Raw genomic sequence first — 10,526 nt, 5'->3', positions numbered from 1 at the left:
TGACTGAGGTTTCTCAGCTGCAGCAGTTCTGAATGCAGCTCTGGAGGTGGTTTTGCTCTGCAGCCCCGTGTGGTGTGAGAACCAGGCATTAGTGGTGATTTGCTGCTGTGTGGGCTGTAAACTACTCAGAAGGAGCTGCTGCAGATCTGCCCATTGCAGATGTTACCAGGCCTTGCTTTATAGGTGATGTGAAAAGGTATAAAAAGTTCTTTAGGCTCCTGCTGGGTAATGATGCTGGTCCAAATCACCAGCTAGAGCAGATCAGTGCAGCTCCACTGAAATCCATAAAGATCAATCGACTGAGAGTGGTGGAGGATCTGCACTGCTGGCCCTCACTGAAATTCTGCTAAGGTTACTGAGCACTTCACATGGGCTTTTGCTCTGGGGGAGGACAACTGAGTGGTTTGAGAGCAGTGAAATATTGATTTGGAGAGACACCACTAAGCAGTTTGCCCTAGTAATCAATTCCAGAACAACATTAGCATAAGTCAGGGAAGGAGCATGTCATTGTAAAAGCTGTGCTGGCAGAGAGATTCCCAAGATGGGCTGGACAAGGATTAAGGGATTTGGGTTTAGTATCTGGAGTGGGGTTGAGACACACAAAAAGGTTTTGTTTAGAATTGCATCCATGTCACCAAAGACAATGCAATCACTTGCAGGTTTGTCCCTGAGTCTCTCTCCCACTTTATATGGAGTGGGAAGAAAGCTCTGATTCTGGGTTAGAAGGCTTGATTTGGGTACTGGCTTCCTGCCTGCCCTGAAATGATGAACTCAGCAAGTGACTCTGAACAAAGCCAGGCAGCATTGCTGATGCTGGAATGGCTTCAGGAAAGGTGTTTGCAGCAGGACTCTTGTCTCTGCACTAGCCCTGCTGCTGGTGGCACATAGGCCTTACCAGAACTGGTGCTGGACATGTGCCTTGTGCATGGAAGCCACATTTGGGGTGGGGGAAACACCCATTAATCCTTGGCCTCAGTGAATCTGTCCAAGGAAGTAGGAGAGCACTGCAGGCAGTGCAGGCTGTGCCAGCTGATAGATGCTATCTGTAATCTGTACTCCCATGTGAACAAGGCTGCAAAGACTTGGATTGGGCAGAAAGGTGATATGGAATTGTCTAAATAGGATGAGATTGTTCACAGGATTTCTTGAAGCTGGAATCACTGGAAATCTGGCTACAGGAAATAGCAAGATTAGTCTGGTGATTTACAAATTATGGGGTCCCTGGCAATTTAAACTTCATAGAGGAATTAACTTTAGCAGCTGACTAATTCATGAACAGAAAAAACTTCTGGTTTTAGTCACTGGTAAAACATTAATATTTCAAACTGTATTGCAATTATTTAGATACTCCATTGCTTTTGTAAGTTTAGCTCAAGTACAGAGAGAAAATGACATCTTTTGTCTGTTGCTATGACTGGAAGGGCAGGTCTTTTCCAGATGACACCAATAGAAAAAGTTCTGACTCCCCTGCAATAAGCCATAAAATGCATAATTATTTTGCTGTCTACACTGAACAATGTTCAAAATGGAATTCCTTCTGCTGTCTCTAGTATCCAAGACAGGTCATCATTAGTTGATTTGAAAGGCAAAATATTGAAATTTGATCCTGTAGACTCAAGTCCAGGACAATAGATACCACCTTAAGTGCTGTAAATCACAGCTGGGTGATTAAGAGGGTTATCTTGAATATGTATGAGTGTGTATATCTCTGAAAAATCTGCCTGGCTTCATTGTGGAGTTGCAATTTTTATTCACATCCATTCTTGTAGGGGTTACTGTATTGAACCATACCAAAAGTCCATATTTGGCCAACCTGTTTCGGTCCCTGGCTGGCAGGTGATTAAGAGTCATTAGGTGCTTTAGTTACCTGTTACCTGTATGGTTTTGCAAGGAATGAGTTATCAAATGCTGTATTTAACACTCAAAGTAGACTCAGCAATGGATGTAATGTTTCTCTTCAAAGCCCCGAGGGGGTTGCTCAGGCATTACTCATTCTGTGCTCTTTGGAAAGGTGCATCTGCAGGAGCTAACCTTCCCATCTTTTCTCATGTTTTTTTCACTGTTTTCCCTTTGAATCCAGTGCATGTGCTCTCTCTACACTTGCATGCAGCTATGGAAGGAACTGTGTGAATGTGGAGGCGGAGTTGTCTTTTGTGTGTAAAAAGTAAATATGTATTTTGCCCCATATCCACTAATTTCACACATAGAAATGCCATTTTGCTGTTCCAAATTCTATTTCATTTTCCCCCAGATCCAGCAAAAATTGATTTGGAATTTTTCTCTCATTTGTTTCCTTCTTCAGACACAGTAATTTTTCTTTGTCCCAGGATCTATATTATTGATCTTGTGTGGCTTGCTTCACTCTGGCAAATGTTTCTATTCCTATTCCAATTGGATTGACTTGGACTTGCTGGCCAATTTGAGAACTGGCAAGCTCCTAAGTGGCTCCTGTTGTCTGTGTGGCACAGTCAAAGGCAAGATTCAGCTGCAATGTTTCTGAAGGGGGATATTTGTTAGGGCTGCTTGGTGTTCAGAGGATTTTGTATTACTCTCTGACTTTCTAGCCCTCAGGCAAATTAAATTGTTGACTGGTGTCAGTGTCCCATAGTTTCCTCTGGCTGGGCTTGGTCTTGGGGACTATTTAAGTTATACAACTTGCCTTGTGTCCTTAGAGCAACCGCTTACCCAGAAAATCAGGAAAACTTCCTGATGTTAACTATGTGAAAATATTACCAAATTCTTGCATAAGACCTGTTTGTACCAATGAAATATTTTTAACACAAAATAGATGCCCTTTTCTATTAAACAAAAGGCTATGCCCTTGGTGCAGTTGTAGTGAGTGTGTCCCAGGCCAGCCAATACTTCAGAGCAGGAATGGGATGAAGCAAAGAGAGCAGCCCTGAGGTTTGGATGAGGCGCTGGGGGGCTGCTGCTTTAACTTCTGTTCCTAAGCTGCCATTTTGGGGTTTGCACCCTGAACTTCCCCACCTTTTCAGTTTAACTGATGGGTATGTTCCCCTTGCAGACTGGAAAAACTGCCTGTTTCCCCAACCTGAAGGTGTGCAGCTCTGCCAAGGGACACTGAATCCAATCAACATCATCCCTAAAAAGTTGCTACTAGGGTCCATTGAACATGTCTGTGTGTTTTTTCAAGGAGAGGCATCAAGATCAAAGTCTGAGAAAACCATTTGATCTTCCAGCTGTAAACAAGTACTAAAAGAGAACATATGCTATATTTAATTACCCTCCATTGAGGTGCTTGCATCCAAACTCTGACAGCTTGTAGAGTTTCTTTTCCCCTTGTTTGAAGCCAGGGGTAGTTGCAGGGATGGGCATTGTCAGAAAAGATGAGTGAAGAAGATAGAAGAGTTGAACAAGCTTACATCCTTGAGCCCTTTCTGTTTCCTGCTGGAGCCACTGGAATGCAGCTGGGACATTGGTCTTGCCTTGGGTGTGTATCCATGGGTGCTCCCTCTCTCATTCCTGTGCTCACCAGCTGCTCTCAGAAACATCCTGCAGAGAGTTCTTGTCTGAGTCCTTATCCTCAGAAGTCTTCTTTTGTATGTATCCTCCCAGCAGTAAAACTGACAGATGGCTAAATCTGAACAGTAGGTCCCAATTTCATAACTAATTATCAGAAAGACCTCACTTTGCTTCCCAAATACTTGAACAAGATGAAGTGGTGACCTAATCACACCAGAACTGCAGGGTGTGTAGTGAAGATTAGTCAGGCTGGTCTAGCAGAGCATTTGTGTGTTGAACTATCAGAACATCAATCCCTGTCTCTAATTGAATAGTCTCTATTCTGAAGTTCATGACTGCTTTTGCATTTTAGAGCACCACCCAGATGTCAAAATTCAGAAGAAGTCAGTGGATTTCCTAGTCATTTATGTGAATTATAGAGTCATTACTGTAATGAGAAGTAATTATCTGTTACCTTGGAAGGTCAATTCATTGGGTAACTGATCAAAGTGGACTTTTTCCAGTGGCTAGGAGCATTTTAAAAAGTGGCCAACCAGGAAAAAACCCAACAGAACAAATGTCCTTGTCTTTTTCATAAGGAGACCTGCTGGATTATTCACAGGGTGTATATCAACCAAATTTACAAGATTTAAGGTTTGACAAATTCTGCCTCATTGTTTGGTACTCCTGAGAAGTAATAATAGGTAGTTGGGCTAAATGACATCCCTAGAAACCAATTTTTCTTCTTCATTCCCCCCTTTCCTGAGCTTCTTAGGTATGATTTTGTTCCAAAACAATGATGCATAGCCATGAAATGGCTTTGCCCTTTATCACTCCAGCATAGGAGAAGATAAACTGAACAGACTTGTTTATTCATTTTGGAGGAAAAACAAAATTAAAAGGCTTCTGTGTATTGTGGTAATGTAATTCCTAATCAATGACAGTGGGTTTAACAAAGATTTATGGGTTTTTAATTTGTAAGATTAATGACTACATACATTGATTCTGTCAAAATGACAGTATCATGGTCACGTACGTCGTGGAGCAGATAGCGACCTCCTGCCAGACACATCCTTAAAGAAATGCAATTATCGCTGCCCATTTTACAGTGCTTAACTTTTTTCTCTCAGTGAGTGACAACAGAAAGGGTTTTGGGCATAAATTAATCTTTCTAGATGAACTGTTAACCCTTCGTGCCTAGCAGCTAGTTTCATTGAGTTACAATGCCTGCATACAGTTTTCTGGGGTGTCCCTGGCCAGTACAATCAAGCAGTGCCAGAAGCACCATCTGGAGGCTCCCTGGAGCCCTCTGCTCCAGCAGGATCAGATCTGCAGCATGAATGCTTCATGTTGGACCTCACTGCTGCAGCAGTCACTGCCAGGGCACGTGGCAACACGACCTTCCCAAAGGTACACAAAGCACCGTGGGGAGCTGCACAGCCTCTGTGGGCAGGTGGGAGATGCAGGGGTGGGGGTTATCTGCTCATGCTGACCATTCCCAGGACTGTGAAGTTATCACAGTGAAGTGTCATTACACAATTACTGGTGTCCCAAGAGCTGGGTGAGGAGCCAGGTCTGGGACAGGGTCCAGGCTGAGAGCTGCCATCAGTGTCACTGCTCTGCTGCTGGGTGGCTGAGGTGTCCCATGCCTCCTGTAGATCTCCCACCTTGTGCTGGGCTGCAGGACGTGCCAGCACAGCCTCTCCTCTGCACTTGGATGTTGTGCTTGCTCAGGACTTGCAAGGTGCTGCTCCCCCACTGTCCAGGGATTGACAGCCATTCCACAATGGCTGTCAATGCATTTTAGCCCTTTCTACCATCTTGAAACCCCAGGGATTTCAAGATGGTAGAAAGGGCTAAAATGCATTGACAGCCATTGTGGAAAGTACACCCTGGCCTGGTCTCCTGGATTTCCCAGCCCTGGCTCTGTTTCCACAGTTTGTAGCCTTCTGTCCATTTGTGACTTCTCTTACTGTTTCATATTAGTCCTTCAAGTGCATTTGGCACAAGAAGTGTAGCGTGAAGCCCTTGGCCTCTCTGTGTTAATCACCTGGTTTGATGTGTTAGGCCCTGTCCTCTGGAGCTGGCTGCTTGTCTCAGAGCAGAGTTCCTCAGCATAACAGGGCCAACATGACCTAAATTGCTGGATGCTGGATGTTGGAATATGTTCCCTGGAAATATACAGAATTCTTGCTCCTGAATCCTTAAACCACTGAAGAAACTTCAGCTTTTCCTCTACAATGAAGCAATGAAATAAAGTGTCTTTGCAACAGAAACTTGTCCCAAGTGACCAGATGTGGCACTGACAGCATTTGGTGTTATTGATGGAGCCTCCTTCAGCTTGCTACAGCTTTGTCAGGTGACACTGGCTGTAGTGCAGCTGTCCCTGATGCAGGGTGTACATTGTGGTTTCCTGAGGGAGGCAGGGGTCCTCTGGAAATCATGCATTGGCTCTACAGTGGGTCTTTAATGTAGGATCATCTATTTGCAGTAATTCTTCCAGCAGATTTCTGCATCAATGAAGTTCTCAAAACAAAATATTTATTTAAAAATATCCAGGCAGTGATCCTGAGGAGCATCCCCACATCATGGAGAGCAGCTGTCTACCTTACCCCCAGGTTAGGAAGCAAATCTCTGTACCTGCTGAGAGGCCAGCCTGGCCAGCCAAACATTTACAGTGTGCCCAGTTCATTATAAACTGGATTCACAAAGTGCTCATGAGCCTGCAGGTGTTGGCTTGTCCTTCGTCTGACTCTGCACTAACTCAGCCTTCAGCTCTTGCTTGTTTATTTACATCAAGGAGAGGTTGGGTTCAGGAGCTGTAAAATTGAGATATCTTGGTGAGCACAATGTGATTTAAAAGGCTTATCCAGATGAGCTGCTTCTGAAATGTCTTCTGATCACCTGGTGCTTGGCTGGGAGCTCACTGGACATGAGCAGCTCTCATTTCCCAGCCCCTGCATGCCTGAGCTGTGCCACAGGCTCACCAATGAGCATCCTGTGGCACTGGGAATGTGCCAGTGCTGCCTGAGGAGACGGGGCTTTGCAGGTGCAGGAAATGGCTTTGCCAGGAGGCGAGGTGGGGGTGGTGGCACTCCCACCCATCAGGAGGCTGGTCTGAGAACCCACAGCAACACTCATTTCTCCACCTGCTCCCCATAATGTGAGAGCTGTGTCAGAGGCTGCCAAGCTCCCAGGGCCCTCTGGAGTCAGCAGAGCTGTTTGCTGCAGAAGGCTGGTGTGGCTCCAGGTAAAGGTGGGAGCTCTGGGTGTAAAAACCTGCTCTGAAGGACAAGGTCAGGACACCCATAAGAATTCAAAAGCTGGGTTTTCCCTGTCTGATGCTGACTGCCATCAACCATTGACTAACAAGAAAAGGCTCATTGTTCCTCTTTGTGACCCACTGATCATTAGAGAAATGGATGGAGAGGGAACATGCTGTGCTCCCAGTGTGCCCATGGCTTGTGAGCCAAGAGGGATGTCTGGTGGCCTTCTGGAGGCAGGAGGACTATATGGTCAAAACCAGCCTGAGTTTTGTCTTTTAGAAAACTAAACAAAGAAAAGTACAGCAAAGTCTTTTAACTTGTTATGTAATAGTTTTTGTTTTCCAGAAAATCACTAGCAAATGTGTGCAATGTAGATTTTAAACGTTCAGTCTTTTGTGAATATGAGGATGAGTTTTGTTGAATCCATTTAGTAGTCATGTTTCATCTCATGGAACATTTAAATCTTTTAAACCTGGTTCCAAAACCATGTGGAGCTGCTTGAGCTATATCTTCAGTCAGTTCTCTCTTGGAATTTAACCCCAGCTCCAATGGGAGCAGAGCCCTGCAATTTCTTGCTGCTCATGAATCTGATCCTGGGTGTCTGCAGGTGAGTCCTGCTCTGCTCAAGGGGCACAGTGGGAATGCTGTAAGGCAGCACATTCTGCCACCTGGGGCTTTCTCACCCTGACATCAATCAAACACCTCTCTAAGTGGGCAAGGCCAGGGATGACTCACCACAGAGAAGGAGAACTTGTCCTCCTACATCTGCCCGAGACTTTAACGGAGTGGGGAAAAATGATGACAAACGCAGCTGTTAAAAACCCCACTAAGATAATGATATTTCTCCTTAGTTGCTTTATGGGGGTGTTGGAGGATAAGTGGTGCAGAGAGGCCTGAGTGGAGAATGGTTTGGTTTTGTTTAATGTACTTCAGCATTCTGATTGTCATCTCTGCCATTACCTTTATCTGCATCCATGCCTAGGGGTGCCTTGCAGTGTGTCTGCTGCCTGCAGTGCAGTAACTGGTACAGGCTGGCAGATGTGGGGTGGCTACTGAACACGTGTGAGCCTCTATTAAGTGCAGCTTTCCTAAACCCCTCTGACTGTAAGGATTCCCACAATAAACCCCTCCTGCTCTCTCCTCCCGCTGCCCCCGGGCTGCGCTGCGGGGCTGCCCTGCCGGAGCCTCCCCGCACGGAGCTCCCTGCAGAGCCTCGGTGCTGCTGATTGCTGGAGCTCACCCAAACGCACTCCTGGAAAAGGTCACACCAGTGCAAGATGGGCTTAAATGAAAATTGCTTTATTATGCATGTGGCTCTTCCTGCAGGCAGCTGATTAAGCAGCCAGCTGTGGCCAGATGTCTGCTGGAGATCCTCTGGGATGCAGTTTCAAAAGGTGGTTTGGATGACTTGGAGTTGTGCCTCTTGGTTGGCTCAGCCAGGCTGGGGATACTTTTTGTCACAGCTGGGCACATTACACCCCATCAGTGCACTCTGCTCCTGTGTCACTGGGCACAGTTATCCCTTCCTTAAAGCTGCCCACGGTTCAATTAGGTTGCTTTTTCTGAAACTCATAAGTAGAAAAAAAGAAAGAAAAGGGAGGAAAAACTCCGCAGTATGTACTCTATTTTTCTTCATTAAAGGATATGGGGGAGAGGGGAGACCTATTAAAAAAAAAAAAAAAACACAGAAGAAATTCAGGAAAATGGATCTCTGCTAAAGACCATTTTAAGCAATGTTTGCTAAAATGTACAATTTTGTTTGGCTGAAGCCCTGTGTGATTTTAGCCCAATACCTGAGATATGCACTAGTCATAGGCTGATGGATTTCCTCCTGAACCTGACATCTCAGATTTGGTCTTTTACTCATACTTTTATTCTAGAAATGTAGCAATGCTGAAGGTCTGAACCTGCAGGACAGCAACCTGTGAGAGCTCAGTCCAGCAGAATCAATTACATTTACAAAGATGACTGACAAATGACCAGGAAGGTTCTGCTGGAAGCTACTGCCTGTCACCAGGCTCATGGTGGTATTTAATTCTCAAGGCTGAATGTCTCCATCCTGTTGTTGGAAAGTCTGGTTGTCCTGAGGCCAGGCTGCAAACTCCATTATAAAATCCAGGAGGGAAAAGTCTTGACTATTTAAATTCTTTGCCATTTTCCAAGTGGGCAGGGTGGCTGGTGGAGGAGGGCTCATTGTGCTCATTTGTGTGATGTACAATGTGGGACCATGGCATGCGTCCCCTCTGCTGCACTTTGGGTGTTTTCAGTGGCCAAGATGAATTTCTCTCTGCTGGCTGGGATGAGTGGCTGCTGGGGAGTTTCTACATGACAGCCATCTTTGTGTCCTGAGGGGAATGCCAGCTGCCAGGCACATCTGCAGGGACAGCAAGGGGCCTGGGCCCTTCTCCTGTGGATGGGCTGCCTCACTGTGCTGTGACACTGCAAGGGTGGGAGAAATGATGTTCTAGAACACCAGAAGCTGATCCCTCCTGTGACACCAGCCCTTTGCTGCCTTTTGTTTGGGAGTGTGAGAGTTATTGTCTATCTGCAGGGCTGTGCCCATCCCTGGGGGTCTCTGTCCCATTTGGGGCCAGGTTCCAGCAGCAGAACAGATCCCAGGGTCTCTCTCCTTGCCATGGCAGGGACAGCACCACAGTGTTCCTCTTTCTGTTCCACATTATTGCCTTTCCCACCACCCCTTCCCAAGGCTGACCTGCACCTGCTGGAGCACAAGGCTCTGCCTGGGCATCACAAATCCCTGCAAAACCCTGAGACCAGGGGCTGTTTCATGGTGCTGCTGTACAGCACAAGCCAGTGCTGAGCCATGCACAGCTGAAGGTCTTCAGAACTTTCTGTTGCAGCAAATTAATCTGTAAGGCTGTAAAATTCAATATCATACTTTTGCCTGCAGTTCATCTTGTCTGTTTAGTCTGCTAGAAAAAGATGCAGATTGGGAGAAATAGGTGGAGCAGCATTTCTAGCCTGTTGGTAAGGCAGGAAAACATGAGCCTTTGATATTTTTTGATACAATTTTGTAATTGTAATAACTATTTATGTGCATTTGGCTCTCTGTAGGAAGCTAATAGTAAATTCATTTTTGATGCCTATTTATTACAAAAGACTGGAGCCTTTCAACCCCCTCAGTGTGTCGGCAACTCCTGGGAATTAATTGCAGCCTGTCAGAAATGCAGATCCTGCAAATCCAGCCCCAGTCTGCAAAGAGTAGGATTATTATTTAATTGTTAAGGACTAAATGAGGCTGCTTTTTAAAATTCTACTCTTCTTGGTGGGCTTAAAGAGGTGTTTGAAGAACAGAAAGCGGAGGCAGAAGTTGGTGTGAGTTCAGTGGGGTGTGTTGGAGTGGTCCCACCTGCAGCACCCACAGTGAGAACTGCTGAGGGAATTGTGGCTCACTGCAGGAACTGCTCTGAGTAGCTGCTGGCTCTCATGGTTCTCATGCTGCCCCTCAGCATGAGATGGGATGAATGGACACCTCTGCTGTCCTTTGAGCTGAGTTAGGTCCCAATGTGTTTTGCCACCTGCCTCATCTCATAATTCTGTGCCTGACCCCACCAGGCTCCATTTAAAACCAGTGGGGAGATCTGGGCTGCCAGCAAGGCTTTTGCTGAACCTCTCTGCTTTGCTAGTTAGAATGTCTTCTAACTTCCAGGACAAATTTACCTGAGGAAAAATTGGTAACTGCTTATTTTTGTTCCAGCTCAGTTTCATCAGGTTTTTCTGTACTGCTATTTATCCCTTTATATACATATGCATATAGCACATGAAGTCTTAGAAAAT

Source organism: Agelaius phoeniceus, chromosome 16 (genome assembly GCF_051311805.1).
Source record: "Agelaius phoeniceus isolate bAgePho1 chromosome 16, bAgePho1.hap1, whole genome shotgun sequence".
In the NCBI taxonomy this organism is placed as follows: Eukaryota; Metazoa; Chordata; class Aves; order Passeriformes; family Icteridae; genus Agelaius; species Agelaius phoeniceus.
The sequence above is the reverse complement of the archived record's forward strand: the minus strand, read 5'-3'. Positions refer to the sequence as shown.